An 18103-nucleotide genomic window follows, 5' to 3' on the forward strand; every position below is an offset into this window, starting at 1 on the left:
TGGTGTTTGTTGTTTCAGGTTTGGTGGTGTTGACTCACGCGAAAGTGGGAAGCTTCGCCAACGGTGCGGTTATCTGAACATAAGGTGAGCATCTTCTTCTTCAGATCTGGGGTTTTTTGTTGTTACTAAGTGGTGATGAAGAGGGTTTTGATGTTCTCAGTTTACTGAGTGTTGAAGGATATGAAGATGATGTTATGGTTCCAGAACTTTGGTGAGATTTTTCTGATTTTTGTTCTTTGTGTTTTTGGATCTACGGATCTGTTGTCTTTTTTTCTTCTTCTACAAAAATTTCTAAAGGATTTTAAGTATTTGGAAAATGACGGTAACATTTAGGGTTTCATTATGATCTCTGTGGCTATGGTTGTGTGTTTGTGTGAATAGTTATTGTTTTTGCAACAATTTGAGAAGGGTTTCTGGAAAATGAAGAATGAAAATCTTAGGGTTTCATTGTTTGTTTCTCTGTGGCTGATTTCGGGTGAACTGTGGTCTCTGAGGTATGGACAACCCAAAGGTTAGTGCATAGATTAGACCTTTTATAATGTGGGTTTTTTTCGTTGGTTGATGTCATGTTGATTACCTTGAATATTGTTTGATATTGAAAATGTTCAAATCTGCAGATTTTATGTTATCATTGACATAACCTAACCAATATTCCAATATGTGCTGAATGGTTTTTGGATTTGGTCATGTTGAGATGGTGAAAGAGAGCTGCTATTATGTTTATTTTTGCAATATTGACAACCTGTTCAGTTTCAGTTTTCCGATTTAAGGCATGTCTGAGCTTGCCCTCCATATGTTTGATGAAAAGCAGGAATGACACAGTGGTTGTCGTTGCTGCGTTTCATGGTCTGAGGTTTGAAAGACCCGGTCAGGTTTGAGAGCAGTAGAGCACGGGATGATATCGATAGCTACTCTTCGTAATGGTTCAGCAACTGTCAATGTTGTGGCCAAAATGCAGGTAAGTTGTTAGTTAAAAGTGTCTAGCCTTTTATTATCGCGGTAAGTGTGTGCATTTTAATTCTGTCAAGTCTACTTAGATTCATAAACTAAACCATTAGCACATTCAATTGGTGTATTTGAAGTAATCAGGTACCGGCAGCGGATATGTGGTGATAGCGTTGATGCAGTTTTGCGGTTGTCGCCGTAAGTGTGTGCATTTTAATGTTGTCAATTGTGCTTTGTTTATCACATTAATTAATTGATTTTTTGTTGTTCATGCATAGCCAAGATCGTTAAGATATGAAGGGTTTTGGATCATGCAACAAGTGGAGTTATTATGCATCATCTTTGAAGTCCAACGAAAGTATGTTGCTTCAGTAAAATGTAAAAAATGGTATCATCATTGGCGTTTGGCGGCTGGTTCGACACCTTATGTATCTGTCTCTGGGAGGGTAATTCACAAACCAGATTTATGTTGTATTTAGCTATTATTTGTGTTGTATTTATTGTTGTTGTAAATGGTGTTGGTGAAAAGGATCATGCACATGAGATTGAGGAAGAATTGGGTGATTCAATTGAAGGTGCTGAGAGAAAAAAGAGTGGTAGAACATTGAAAAATATGTTTTTTTCACTACCTTCTGCTTTTATAGTGTTTGTCTTGGGAGTGATTTTGGGTTTCATAAGAAGGCCTAATGATTTTGGGTTACATAAGAACTCTGTGATAGGAGTTTGTAACCTATCTTCTGATTTATTTCCCACCAAGGATTTTTCAGTGACAGTTGTGTTGATGAATCTTCTGGGTGGTTGGTTTAGCGCTATGCCATGCTGTCTTGGTGCTGGTGGATTAGCGGGATAATATAAATTTGGTGGGAGGAGTGGAGGGTGTGTGGCGATTCTGGGTGCCGTGAATTTGGTTTTGGGTTTTATGTTGGGAAGTTCGTTGTCGCATTTCTTCAAACAATTTCCGGTGGGGATTTTAGGAGTGTTGTTGTTGTTTGCTGGGACTGAATTGGCTATGGGTTATAGGGATATGAGTAAGAAAGAGGATTGTTTTGTTATGCTTATTTGTAGTGTTTCTGAGAGAATTGAATTTAATAGCTGATTTGATGACAATGGTTCTTTTTACATGCCTTTGATATTCTATAATACAGTAGTTGAAAATAAATTTGTAATTCACATTTTATTTTATTTTGATAAAGGATTACATTTTCAAATCTCTTTTTTATTGTTGTGCAGGAAGCTCTTTTACTATTGTGGAGATTGGCTTATCCTGACAGGGAGCTTCCTTCACTTAAATCAGATCTTTGGAAGGAAATGGGATGGCAAGGTTCAGATCCATCAACAGATTTTAGGTGTGTGATCAAAACCTATATATTTTGCTTTAACAAGATGGGGTAGGGGCATGAATATGAATAGGGTTTTAGTCAGCTATAGATAGATACTCAAAATACTATAAGACTATTAAGTAAGGATTCATTGACTTAATATGATTCCAAAAAGTTACATCCTTGGTAAACTTTGCTCTCTGATTTGACTATCAAAGTATTCCTGCATATTTTCTTGAATGGTTATTTACTTCTTGATTGATTTTTTTTTTGTGTTTGAATGAATATTATTATGCAATGTGCATCTTAATAGAGTGATTCTTGTGTTTGATTCTTTTTTTTTTAGTAGAAAATGGCATAGATTTTGGAACCTTCGACGCAATGGCAGATGATAATCACGAAAACCTCTCAGTGTGCAACTCAGATCATATCAAAGATGTGGAGTTCTTTAGTTAAGAAACAAAACAAGAAAGTTACGCGTTCGGCTAAATTTAGAGTTATGGCAATCAACTCTGAAAATGGCACCATCAATAGGGTGGAGGATTTGCTTAATTGGGACATCACTCCATTCAGTGACAACATAATTGCTGAGTACATATGGTACTTCATTCTACTTTGTCTCTGTTAGTATTTTGCTGTGTTTGATTCTTACAAGTATTGCCGTGTTCAGTGTTCATGGTTTGTTAGTGTTTCATGGCTTATGTATGACGATACATGGTGTTTAAATCTGTGATACTCTTTTCTGAAACAGGATTGGTGGAACAGGAATCGATGTGCGCAGCAAATCAAGGGTATGTTAATGAATATTCATACTATGATATTGTTTGATATATCTCATGCTATTCATTGTAATCTTATATGTATGTTTTTTATTCTCAGACCATATCAAAACCTGTTTCACATCCCTCTAAGTTTCCTAAGTCGAACTTTGATTTCTCTATTCTGCTTGGAGAATATATAATATTGATTTGTTTTTTTTCTTCTATTTTGCAGAGCACACCTTCGTTCACTATTATCCTACTGCGATAGCAATCTCCGCTCTTTTGGCTGCTTCCGAAATTGCATATCGCAGATTGTATAGAGAGTGGAGCAGAAAAAACTGAGAAAATAAATCTAACAAAACTCAAAGTTTTCAGTGTATCCTTCTCTAACACAATTCAAGGAAACATTTGAAACTACATGGCAACCCAGGAATAATAAGAGGTAAAAGAAAAATACCCCACGTAATAGCAGACGAAAGGGATGCCGGCGTCGGATTTTGAACCGTGGTGGTGGTGCGATTCTAAAATTGTTTGTTCGAAAACAGTTCCGACCAACCAGTGCAAGCGAGTTGAACTTGTGACCTTAAAGGTTGTTGGCACGATTATTTAGCGGCTGAAGTGAGGAAATCCGGTGCTTATGTGAGGCAGATATTCACGATTTTCGTGTAACAAGGTGGCTGTTTGTGTTGGTTCAGCAGCGATGGTATGAATGAGGAGTATTATTGTTGCGGCTTTGAATGGTTGAAAGGTGGGTATTGTATGAATGGTTGCTGTTAATGTGATGAGGTTTGTGGAAGATTGCTGAGGAGACTGTTGTTATAATGTTACTGATGAGCGGGTTTGATAGAACTTTCTATTTCAGGCTCATTTACATACATATGTTTTCAAATGTTATACATGAGTTTGGTTGACAAGGTAGCTACAGATCCTACTCTTTCCTCGCTTCAATTCCCGTTCTTCATTATAATTGCTTTCAATGACATTTTTCAAATGATTGCAATAGCAGACATGGTTAGCCACTGCCTATTATAGATGGAGAGAGGTTATTGTAGTATACAGTGATGATGACCATGGGAGAAACGAAATTGGTACGTTAGCGGATAAGCTTGACGTTGCAAGATATCGTTTAAAGCACCGATGACTCCTGATACAAAGAGGGAGGAGATTACTATCATGTTGTCGAGTTTTTAATTTCTCGATAAAGTTGTTTCCTTTTAAAAATGTTATATGTCAAATATGGAACCTACTGATGCCAAAAACTATTCATCTGGTATTCAAGCTGGTAGTTCTGTTAAACACAAGAAATTTGGTAAAACTATGACTGATTATGATTTTTCTTCTCGCGGCAGGGTCATTGTCATGTCTTCAAGCTTATTTTACCCATGTGCTTGTGTTTTCTAAATGATATGAATATTTATATAAATAAATATATATATATATATATATATATATATATATATATATATATATATATATATATATATATATATATATATATATATATATATATATGTTGGTTTTTAGTTGAAACGAATTCAGGTTTTACTCTATTATTTAATTTCTTTTCTTTTATTTCCATTTTATTTTATTCATGAAGATCAAGTAGGAAGTCATGAGATACAACTTATTTCTTACAGTTGCTTGTACCAATTTTGGGAAAATGATCTACTACGTATGCACAAAAAGTAAGATTATGTTGTTAGTTCAATTCAGAAAACTCTAAGTTGATTGAGATTTTCATGACAAAAATATTTTTAAAATTTAATTAATTAATATATGGGGTCATTTTTCTACAAATATTAATATTATAATTTAATATATGATTTAATAATATTAATATTTTAATGATTTAAAATATTATCCTATTATATTATCCTATTAACTTATTTACTTTAAAAAAATATTTTTCTTTTTCAAACATTTTTTATTATGATATTAACCTTTCCCTTAAAAATTAATTTTTTCCTATCATTTTTTATTTCCCTCAACCACAATGCGCGTACACGACGGGTACCCGTGCGAACGCACGGGTAAGACACTAGTTATTTAATACAATTAAATTTCCATGATTATTGTTTATTTTACATTTGTTTTTAAATATATTTTATATCGCATCAAATAATTTTTTTATTTCACGGGTCATTATCAACATAGTAGCTATTTTATTTTAATCAACAATTACTATTAATTGAGAGATAATTTTTATTTTTAAATGTTAATGTTAATATTTTAATCAATAATTTTTTATATGATTATTTAATATAATTGAATTTAAATAATGATCATTTTTCATTTATAATTAAATCATTCATTTTTAATTTATACGTATCTAATTAAATTTTATACAATACTAAATAAATTTACCCGTGCGGAAGCACGAGTACCTTACTAGTTATTATTTATATGATTATTATTAATAGTAGTGCCGAAATATTGTATTATTATTATTTATTTTTAATGTAGGGTCAAATTAGTAAATAACACATTAGGTGTAGGGTCAAATTAGTAAATAACACTTTAGGGTTTTTGCTAGGAATGACTATCAAAATGACACGTGGCTAGGGTTGTCATCATGACAACCTTCGATTTATATATATTAAGATTAAGATATTAAGAACCGTGACTATAGTCACGATTTATTGCATGTAGATTTAAATTTTTTATGATTGGATTTAGCAAAAGGTGTTACAAAGTTACAATTGCAACGGTAGATTTATTTAGGCACTCATATTTAATGTCTAACTACTAAAATATAATTGCTTCTCATGAGAGGTGACATGTGATTTCAACAATAATATAAAAGGCATATTTAGTTTTTTTTTTAGTATTAAAGTTTTAAATACTCATTTGAAATTAATTTATAAAAAGAAAAAAAAATTGTTTAGTAATTCTAGTTTTAAAAAATCAAAAACTAAATCACTTGTTTGATACATTTATTTTGACGTTACATTTTAAAAATAAACTGCATAAAATGTTTATTATGTATTTTACTTTATTTGTGTTCTACTCAGGAATTAGAATCTGACGCACTTGATCTCCTCGATCAAAATCTCTACTTTCTTCACTCATTCCGCTTCATCAATTTCACATCCCATGCACCACCCTAAACTCAAGCTTTTTCTTTAACAATTCTTGTTTTTTAGTCAAGATGAGTGACAATACCGTTAACTTAATGAGTGATTATGTGAGCAAATCTTCTTCAGTTGTGGGAATGAGGGCATCACATGATTCTCATCTCCCTCATTTCGATCATGATCGCATAGGCCCAAAACTGATATCCTTATATGATATTTATGACTCACAAAGGGTATATGGGGGTTCCTATAGAAAGGACATTCTTCATATGATTCTCATCTCCCTTTTATCCAAATTCGAGGACGAGTAGGGAGTTCAGGTCTTCACTTTCCAATGAAGATTACTCATATTTATCAGGTCTCTCATAGGAATCTAGATAGAAGAAATTGGTTGAATTAGCATTTCGTGCCCGACGAGCATAAACAATCTTGATGTTTGGTGCTGTTGACTAGGGGAAATTTCCATTCCTGGTGGCCTCCGATGTGAGAAAGAGAGATTGAACAGGTTATTCAATGATTTTACACTTGAGAGGGATCAATATTTGATGGAAGTCAAGATGCCTCCAATAAGTTCCTTGCCATTGAGGTTGTCATGGAAACTTTTAAGTATCCTCGTACTTTGGAGGAAAAGGTAAGGTAGCTCACTTGGGAGGTGATTGAAAAGGGTGGAGCCTCGGCTTTTATACCAGTGACTTTTTCCCATTCGGGGCCAAGGACCATGCTTAGAGAAAGATAGAAAAATTGGAGCAATCTCTGATGGAGTCCCGAGAGATCCATAAAAGGTTGAGGATGGTCTTCGTGCATTGTGCTAAGAGAACCTCGACCTTTCTAAAGAGTCAGCTAAATCCTTGAAAGAGGGTTTCTTTGTTGCCAAGGGTGATTTGAGAGTTCTTTAAAGCAAGATGAGTACTTTTACCCTAATGTTCGTATTTCACAGGATGGGAGAATAGTTTCTTTTGCGGACTAGCTCCCTTTTTGTTTTCCAGCCTGCATGTACCCAATATTTGTAAATTTGATAATAGAATGGTCTTTTTTGTTTTTCTTGCATTGTATATTTCAGTTTGTTACTTACCAATGTTACCTTCTTACGTAGTCTAACTTATGGTCCATGTTCCGTTACTCTAGGATTCGACTTTTCCTTTGGGTTTTGCTTGAAATTTATTGGAAGTCTCTAGGGACCCTACCCAACCAAGGGTTGGTATCCCTTCCCATGCGCCCATACCTTATTTGAGGTCGACGCATTGGAGGATCCATTACAACATTTAGAGTAACTAGCTACCAAGAAGGGGGTGATCTGATTATTTCTTTTTTACTTTTAGGCTTGTTATCCTTATGTCTGTTGGTCGCCTGGGTTGCATGTGATAGTACCCCTGAGTCTTTATGATTGAACTCTGATGTCTTTGATCGTACCCTAGACTCGTCATTACCTTTCATAATCACAAAATAAAAAGATAACTTGGTGAAAAGACTCTTTTGATTTAATAAAAATGATCATACTACATCATGATAGTTTGAATTTACAGAAAGAAAAAGAACTCAAAAATAACATAAACAAATGATCACTACTTGTTGGTCCATCTTTGGACTCTGTCTGAAATTAGTTACTTTGGTCTTCCAAGCCAAGACGATTCACTTTGGTCGAAGGAGGTTGAATGGCCATTTCCTTTAGTTTCCCGATCAAGGAGACTATTTTTATATCCATCACCTTAGCCTCACCTTCTTTCCATTCTTATTGTAATGTTTTGTAAATATGTTTTCCCCCCAAGAGGTTGGTATTGATCATGACTGATTTTCCGTTGCAAAAGACCTGCCCAGGATGCAGTTGTATACATTTTGCACAAGAAGACCATGAGCTAGGCATCGATGGTCCTGGTGTCTATTCCCTCCCCAGAGTAATCATTAGCTATATATATTCCTAATGGTGGGTCACAATGTTGTTGAAACCTTGTAGGTCATGCCTTTCATAAGGCCATAACTTCTTTTTTTCAGTCCCATCTTTTCGAAGATATTTGAGTATATAATATCATAATCTATTTCAGTCCCATCGATCAATATCCTAGATACATAAAAGTTGGAGATTGCAGCCTTGATAAGCATAAGGAATATTTTGTTGGGGATTCCCCTGACCTTTTCACTATCTCAGAATCTGAGGATAAGTCTCTTTAAGTTATTGTTAGATGTGTTTCCTTCTCTTTTGTTGACATCCATTAGTTTTTCAATCTTTCTTTTCATTTTGGACGGCGTGCTTTCTCTAGAGGTGCATCTATTTATGGAAGCAATGTATTGTCGCTTCCCCTTATGCCTATCTTCTTCTCACACTCAATAATGGTTTGATTCACGCTTCCATAAACCATATATAAAACAAAAATATCATGCTTCATTTGAATCAAACCAAGAAATTATCTGAATCAAAATCCTTCTTGATTCCAATAAAAACTTTTCTAATTCAATTAAGGGTTATTACCATTTTTGCCCCCTGCCATATAGGCGACTTTTGGTTTAACCCCCTGTAATTTTTTTTTTGTAAAACTAACCTTGAACTCATGCCTTTTAATTCCTTACAACAAATGCACTCACCACTAGGGCATATGAATTTACTTGTAACATTTACACACAATGCACATATTATTATCACTTAGTTATCACTTAATTATAAATTTTACTTTAATTATATAATAAACTGAAATTAATTATATATAAAATGATTAAACAGAAATAATATATATAAAATAAACTAAAACTAATTGAAATAATTTAAATATATTAATTTCAATAATTAAATTATATATATATATATATATATATATATATATATATATATATATATATGTCGAAATTAATATAAACTTAAATTATAATTTATTCTCTTAAATATATAATTTTATTCTAGTAAATAAACTGAAACTAAAACTATTATTAAGCACTCCCCTCCACTCAAATGTTTGAGCCTTTACCACTACAGTATAACAATTGATTTGTTAATATTTCACATGATATTTATATGTAGTAAACATTGTCAATACATAGTATTTCACATGTTCTCTTTAAAAATATTTAGAAATTAATGTTTTAAATACATTTGAAAAATTAATATTTTAATTATTTTAATATTAACAACTATTAAATTTATTTTAATTAATTTTTCATGTTTTTGACGTCAAGTTCCAAATCATCATACTTGCCTATGGTTCAAATCAAGACTTTTCATGATTCTAGACATGTTTCTCGTTGCCAATTTCAGATAAATAAAAAGTTTCATGATTTGAGTCAAAGACTAGCATGATTTGAATCAAGCTTATTAGAATTTCTTGATTCCAATAAAAACTTTTCTAATTCAATTAAGGGTTATTACCATTTTTGCCCCCTGCCATATAGGCGACTTTTGGTTTAACCCCCTGTAATTTTTTTTTGTAAAACTAACCTTGAACTCATGCCTTTTAATTCCTTACAACAAATGCACTCACCACTAGGACATATGAATTTACTTGTAACATTTACACACAATGCACATATTATTATCACTTAGTTATCACTTAATTATAAATTTTACTTTAATTATATAATAAACTGAAATTAATTATATATAAAATGATTAAACAGAAATAATATATATAAAATAAACTGAAACTAATTGAAATAATTTAAATATATTAATTTCAATAATTAAATTATATATATATATATATATATATATATATATATATCGAAATTAATATAAACTTAAATTATAATTTATTCTCTTAAATATATAATTTTATTCTAGTAAATAAACTGAAACTATTATTAAGCACTCCCCTCCACTCAAATGTTTGAGCCTTTACCACTACAGTATAACAATTGATTTGTTAATATTTCACATGATATTTATATGTAGTAAACATTGTCAATACATAGTATTTCACATGTTCTCTTTAAAAATATTTAGAAATTAATGTTTTAAATACATTTGAAAAATTAATATTTTAATTATTTTAATATTAACAACTATTAAATTTATTTTAATTAATTTTTGGTTTTAATGTTTTGTTTTAAGTGCTTTTTATAATATATAGCATATAATAATAAATTGAAATTAATTTATAATATATAGTATAATTTGGATAAATAAACTGGAATTAATTTTTCATATTATTTCAAAATATATACTATAGTTTATTGTTTCAGTTTATTTCTAAATTTATCTTAATTTATTATTATATATCACTTTAAAAATAATTGTACATCAAAACACATTTTAATAGTATATATTATAATAAAAAAAGCACTTAAAACCAAAAATTAATCAAAATAATTTTAATAATTCTTAATATTAAAATAATTAAAATATTAATTATCCAAATGTATTTAAACTACAAGGCAAATTAATTCAATGTATTAACATGTTTACTACATATAAGTATCATGTGTACTATTAACAAAGCAATTGTCATAGTGTAGTGGTCAAGGCTCTAGCTTTTGAGTGGAGGGGAGTGTGTTCAAGTCCCATGTGGAGCAAATTTTTTAAAATTTTATGTGTTTTGAATTTTAATAATATTAAAATAAATAAAATGATATATTATGTTAAAATAAATAATAAATAAAATAATATATTACGTTAAATAAAAAATAAATAAAAAATTTAAAAAAAAAGTAAAAAAAAAATTACGTGGAATTAAAAATAATAAAAAATAAAAAATATAATTATACGTCAGCATATTTGAATTTTAAAAAATTAAAAAAATAAAAGAAATACACAATCAGCATGCCACATAAGCAAATGACATGTGTCATTTGCTTGTGAGGTCTAAAACGACAGAATCTTCATTTGGCAAGGTTAGTTTTACAAAAAAAAAATTTACAGGGGGGTTAAACCAAAAGTCGCCTATATGGCAGGGGGCAAAAATGGTAATAATATTGTCTTAAATTTTTTTTCAAAGGTTTGTTTTATATGCACTAAAAAGATTTGATGCATAAAAATAACTATTTTCTAAAAGATATGCAACGAACGTATTGTGAGGTACTCAATTGGTAATAAGGATAAATGAGATGACAAGCAACAAAACACCCAAATGAGATAAGCACACCCTAGGAAAAAAAATTAAATTTCCTATAGCCCGTTACACTCATGTACATGGTGCGACACATTTTTTATAGTAGCTTGCAACGCTTATCAATTTGATGACAAATGTGGAAAAATGTTGAATTCTTCAGTTTCATTATTTTATATCTTCAATTTCTTGTGTTAAAATTTTGATTCATTCTTGTCATTGTAACTTACACCAAGTAAACATTGTAGAATTTGTATGTTTAGAGGTATTTATCCTCAGATGGTTACATAAAGAAAGGTGCTTCACAAACTAGTTAATTTATTATTCTTATAAAAATAATCACTTTTACTCTTACCTCTTCTACGAATTCCTCATCCACATGTTTACTTCTCTCATTTTTCTTTTTTTCCTACATGTCTTCATATTCTTCATCTTGTTGTGATACAAGTGTGAGTAAGAATGCTCACATTGCTTGGAAAAAAGGAGGTTGAGAACTTTACAAGTGAGAGGATCCATATACCTAAGGCCTTAAGATTTTAGGTGAGTATATATTGTGTCACTTTCGTTTGTATGGTTGTTTTTGACCTAATGTGGATGCTCCCTTCTTGAACCATTAGTTGTATCATAGACGATGGTTCGAGTAAGAGATATGTTGTGTATTGAAAGTCTTTTTGACAAGGTGGTGGTCAGACGACACGTCCCTTTGAAGTGTCTGTAACATGACAAGGGTGTCAACAGCGTTACAACTGTATATATATTGATGAAAATGTTTTTGCTTGAAGGGGAACATAATGGATTGAATTACTCTTAAGGGGAGATAGTCGTGATAAAAATGTGTGTTGAAAGTTCTAAATTTCTTAGAAAATGGAGGTTGAGCATTTTATAAGTGAAAGGACTCATACCTAATATCTTGAAAGTTTTGGATGAATATAGGGTGTCTCACTCACTTATGCAGTTTCTCTTTGACCCAATAAGAATACTCCCCTCATGACCCATCATGACTATTCCTTTTTATTGTTGATATTTTCTAGAGCTCCATAAAAATTTCAAATCCTTACCAAGTTTCATAACTTCTTTTCTTTAGAATAGTTGCAAGAGTGTGATCAACTTTCTTCGTAGCTTTCATTACAAAAAATTTAGAGTGTCTCTTCTTATTTATTAAGTCTATGGGTTAGGTGTGGCACATCACTTAGTTTTTTACTAGTGGTGGTACATCCTCCATAACTTCTTACACTCATAATTTTAAAAAAGGTTTATCTATGTTTTCTTTTTAAGCCTTCAGTGATGTTTCCCCCTAGGCATGGACTAAAGAATCAGAGAACTCATCAATCTTATTCTTTTCAATCGCCATGAGTTCTAGATACTTAGAGACAATGAGCCCTCTCATCTTATTCTGCTTAAACCTACTCTCCAACCCTCGAATATTATAGGACTTTATCAATATCGAACACAAATCGTGGACAACCTATATGACCTCAACTATCTATCCCTTTTTTTCAAGGTCCGCTAAACACTCAACCTCGGCCTTAGATCTAACCACAAAAGTATAACCTAACTGTTTGCCTATTTTAAAAACCTTGATCGCTTTTTTACTACCTAAAGATAACTAAAACTCAGAAGATATAGGAATAGGTCAAAAGTGATGCGTATCACGTAAAAGGGAAGCACAATCCAGGATAATGGACAGGTTAAGCCCTTGTAACTTAGAACTTTCTTCAAAATAGATTGAGGAACACTATCCTGCATACAATAGCCAATAGAAATAAGATGACTAACAATACCTGAACACAGTCGTTGATGGTACATCCTCCACAACTCCTTACACTCATAATTTTAAAGAGTTACTCATAATTTTAAAGAATTTTTAATTTTTTTTAGTCTTAATTGAAGTTTCTCTAAAATTAAAATAAGAGTAAATATTTAAATTGGTTAATTTTTTTTAACTCTTCAAATTGTTTATTAAGAATGTATTTTAAAAAAATATATATAAATTGAGAATACTAAATATTGGTAAAATTAATCTCTACTTATAAAAATAAACCAATATATAAAATAAATGATGGATGTGTGACACTACAAACTTATAGTATATAATTTCAAGATTTCAATATATTATACTAAACATAATTTCAATAAAAATGGTCATATTATTAGTCTAACTTACATCGACCAACTATTCATTGTTCTTTTACTTTGAATGAAAAATTTATTTGCATGATCCATCATCTTATTGGTATGCCATTGTTTTTCATGTATATTTGGTGAGGACAAGTGTCATCAAAATTTTATTTCACATTTCATCCTACCTATAAATTGTCACCAAAATTATTTTTATATTTAAAAAATACAAGTGTTGACATGGCTTCAGGTAGTAGTGAAAGCATAAGAAATGACTTAAATTACAATTGTCACAGATGTACCGACAAATTTGACACTAAAAAAGAAAATTTCCCAACCTCCCAACCTTCTAGTTCATCTCTGGTGAATTTACCACAATACCTCTTGTTTCGAAAGTTCATTTTCGAAACTGTACTTTTTTTCTTAAAAAAGGTGTTTTCGGAAATGCATCTCCGAAAACGTGTTTTTTTTAATATAAAATATTGATTTTGGAGATGCATCTCCGAAATAAAGTTACTTTTTCAGAAAATGTGGTGTTTCGGAAGTTCATCTCCGGACGCACCCCCCTTGGGAATTCGGAAATGAACTTCCGAAAATATGTCTTGACAGAAGAAAATGAAAAACAACAACAATTCGCTTTATTTAATCGGGTGAAGATTACAACGATAATATTACATATAATTAAAGTTACATATTGTTGATCACAGGTAGGTGGGGATGAGTCAACATTTTGATAACATCGTCCGCCGATCTTTGAAGTTTCGCGTCCAACTCGATCGGGCCCTTCGAAGAAAATCGGTCGAACGTTGTCCACAAAACCGCCAAATCTTCGTCGTTCTTGATCTCAAAAGGTGTGAACTTAATGCCTCCCTCGTCGTTAAGCGATGGCGAGCGGTACTCGAGCTTGACAACCTTTCGATTCTCGGGATAGCGCAAAAGCGTGTTGAGCGACGGTATCAACTCCGCAAACGGCGTGTCGCGCGAGAAGCGAAATTGGAACGGCATCGGGTAGCCGGTTTCAAAGTAGACGAATGCTAGGTGGGGGCAGGTTTGTGTCATTTGTGTTTTGTGGTGTGGAGAGGATGAAGAAGAGTGTGTATTTATAAACTTATTGGAGCATTGATGGCCTAACAAACCTTATCCTGCCTCAGGGGACATTTCGGAAATGAACTTCCGAAAATAGGCTCCAGACATGTATATTTCGGAAGTTCATTTCCGAATTATGCAGAAACAGATATAAATTTTGCATTTTGTTGATTGCTTAGTGTGTTGTCTAAATTGAACATATGGAATTGACATTAACCATAAATTAGACAAGCAAGTCATAAAACATAATTATATTATACATGTATTGAATCGGTCCGATTTTACATGATAAACAACAATACATACAAAAAACGATCCGGAACAAACTAAAATTCACCGAACCAATCGGTGGATCCTAAGTCCAAAATAGGCTCATTCTTCGACCGCTCTCTATTTTGCTCGCGCTCTTGGCTCATCATTTCTTCAAACTCCGCCATTCTTGAAACAAAAGGATCCGGCCAAGTTTCCGCCTTATTTGAACGATGTGCGGTCCATTGACAACAAGTAGCCGGTATAGGACACCCCAGTTTCAAAAACACTTGGACGAAGTGCCGCGATCGTAGATACCCGATGCATATGATTCGGCCCGACGAGTCCAATGGCGGTCGACTATGAAGTGGAAAGAAAGTCTCACTTAGTCCAAACCTCGTCAAATCGACGCATACAATATCATATGCACTTGCTATGAGATGACCCATATCGGGGAATGACATCCACTTCGAGACCGGAGCGATACCGGTAAGTGGTGGAACAAGTGCATCATGAATTTTTGCAAACTTTTCTTGATTTTCATATAGTCGGCCGTAGATGTCCCGATACGAAGTCAACTCCGCAAGAAGTTCCCGTCGGACTAAAGTGTGATTATTTTCCCCTTTACCGAGCAAACCCGCAACGGCCCGATATCCACAATTGTCGTCTCCTCCAACATCAACGATGTTATCGATATATTTGTGCATAAAAAGTGGCATCTCATCAATGTAGACAATGGGTGATTTTTTTATCGGCGGTGTGCGAGGTGGCTTCGAAATACGGGCACCTTTGTTACCACTACTCTTGGACTTAGGTGTCTCATGAATTTCCGGTAACGATGCATCAACATGTTCAAAGTAGGAAGGAGATCGTTTTGTTGATGTGTCATCTTGTGTAATTTTGGACTTTTTCGGTGCACCTTTAGTCTTAACCGGTTGAGATGGCGGTTTCAAATCGGTGGTCTCCGGAAATGCGATCTTTCACAATTGTTCTTTTATGTGCATTTTTGTTGTGTCGTCCGCTTTAGCAAACTTCTCCATTATCACTTCCAACTCGTCGGAGATGGTGATTTTGGAGTCATTTTCTTTCGGCGGGTCAAAATCATCAAAACGAAGTTTCTTCCAATGGTCGGCTACCTCATCCATGCGTATGGGTGAATTCAAATTCTTTTTTTTTGCAAGTATACAAGCACATGGTAGGCCGTAGGTCTTTCTAATCGTGCACCCACATAATGAACTATCCGGCCCCGTCGTCTCCGACCGCTTAGCTTCATGAAACAAAAAATTCAAACTCGTTCGAGATATGTTGTAAATCAATTGGGAGAATAGAATTTGCCCTTTAAACCGGTGTTCCATAACCGTCTTGCTCCGACCGAACGATGTTTGAATTTCATTGTGTTGATTTTCAAGCATTTGGTTCACGGTGTCCCATCCCCGACACAAATCTCCCTTGCTATCACCCAACCACCTCTTGAAGACCTCATGTGCGGATTCAACTCGGTTAGTCGTGGTGCAACCAAGATGTCTAACTCGATTTGTCCAAGCGCACACGACTTTTTCTCTAACTTTGTCAAGAATGGTGGATTCGACATAATGACAAAAAGTCTTAAGGGAACCACACAATGACCTAAAGTGTACCAATTTCTCGGTATACACATCTTCGGAGTAGGCATCCAAAATTTCCCTCCATGCCGCCATTATCCTATCAACCACAACACCGGCTTTAACAATTTTACCGTTTTCATCCGGCCTATCTTTTGTCCCAACCGCGGGTTTCAACTTGCTTCTCACGTTGCAAGTTATGTGATACCGGCAAAGTAAAGCGGTAGATGTCGGAAAGACGGTATCGACCGCATTCATCAAAGCATTGTCCCGGTCGGTGACAATGACGTTTGGCATAACCGATTGATCAACTAACAAAGACTTGCAAATTCCCAAGGCCCACGTAAAGTTGTCTTCTTTTTCACACTCCAAAAAAGCAAACCCCACCGAATAAGTCTTGTCCGTCGAGGTAACACCGACTATCTCTAGAAGGGGAAGCCTATACTTGTTGGTCTTGTACGTCGAATCCATCACAAGAACGGTTGGAAATGTGTTGAATAATTTGATACTTTCGGGATGAGTCCAAAAAATATCACGCACGGTAACTTTGTCCTCGGAGGTTCGGAAGCTTGAAACATAATTGTTATCGCCTAGAAGTTTCAAAAGTTGTTGCATTTCCGACCGAGGGCCCATATTTAAAACCTTGAGATTGTGCCGTTCATTGTAAACTTGCTTGATATTTGAAACGCTATCCGGTTTCTTACGCTTCAAATCGGCAAGTATGTTGCGAGGCGCCACTTTGACTATCGTTAGGTCCGATATCACATTCCTCTCTTCGCGGGACAAACGACACGCCATTGGATGCCCGTGTAACTTGACATCCAAGGCATGATTATGCATTCCACAAATCACGGTTAACCGCCACAAATCATCAACCCTCCGAGTGGCACGCAACTTAAAGGGACACCCGCACTTTCTCGACCCCGTGTCCTCGTGTTTTAGCACCCGGTTTGATTGTACATAACTACCACCCCGTTCGCAATTCAAAACAACGAAAGCTTTCCGCCTACTATTTCCGTTGTCCGACCTTAAAATAACAATTGCAAATCCATTTTTGTTAGCTTCCTTCCGAACCCAATCAAGCAATTGTTCGCGATCGCCGAAGCTCCGATCAATTGTAAAATGTTGTCGAACATCAACCGCATTGATCATAGGAGTAACGTCAATAACCGGATCGTTATTAACGTTAAAAATTTCCGGAACTAATACTCCATCGTCTTGCACAATGTTGTCCGGATGCACCATACCTAACAAATGAATAAATTATCAAAAGTTGGCCAAAACTGTTTTTTTTTTTTACTGCCAGGCCTATTTTCGGAAGTTCATTTCCGAAATATGTTAGGTAACATATTTCGGAAATGAACTCTCGAATTATATCAGTGTTCAGCAGAATTTTGTTGAATCAATGTAGTGAAATAGGGAATGAAATAAGTGATGTTTACCTGAAATTGTAGCTTTTTATGCTCCCTTTAACGTGATCAACGGTTTGAAACTTGATTTTAGGACGAAAAATGGATGGAGATTGATTGGGTTTTGTGGAGGGTTTGGAAAAGTGTTGGAGAAAAATGATGAAATAGTGAAGGAGGGAAATTTGTATATGCAGAAATATTTTCGGAAATGAACTTCCGAAATATTAACGGTTTTGACATCTTCGGAGGTTCATTTCCGAAGACAAAAAAAATTCAAAAAAAAAAAAGCGCTTCGGAAGTTCATTTCCGAAGCAGGGGTAGTTTTGGTTTTTCACTGGGGGTCACCCCATAGGGAGGTGGCTAAAGAAAAAATCCTAAAAAAAGCTTTGAAGATCACATGAAGACACATGATGGAAAATATAAATGTGATAAATGCAAGAGGGTTTACTTAACCAGGGAGAAAAAAGGGAGCATATGAAAAATGGATACTGCAGCAAGAAATAAGTATTTGGTT

At 33.8% G+C, this 18103-nt stretch overlaps 1 long non-coding RNA gene across 1 annotated transcript; it reads left to right on the forward strand.

The window, feature by feature from the left end:
• Positions 1 to 1285: 1285 nt before the first annotated feature.
• LOC131609305 (uncharacterized) lies at positions 1286 to 3082 on the forward strand. Its single transcript, XR_009286081.1, has 4 exons — positions 1286 to 1391; positions 2176 to 2291; positions 2614 to 2864; positions 3016 to 3082. It is a non-coding gene; the product is annotated as an uncharacterized LOC131609305 (long non-coding RNA).
• Positions 3083 to 18103: the final 15021 nt, after the last annotated feature.

Source organism: Vicia villosa, linkage group LG1 (assembly GCF_029867415.1).
Source record: "Vicia villosa cultivar HV-30 ecotype Madison, WI linkage group LG1, Vvil1.0, whole genome shotgun sequence".
Taxonomy (NCBI): domain Eukaryota; kingdom Viridiplantae; phylum Streptophyta; class Magnoliopsida; order Fabales; family Fabaceae; genus Vicia; species Vicia villosa.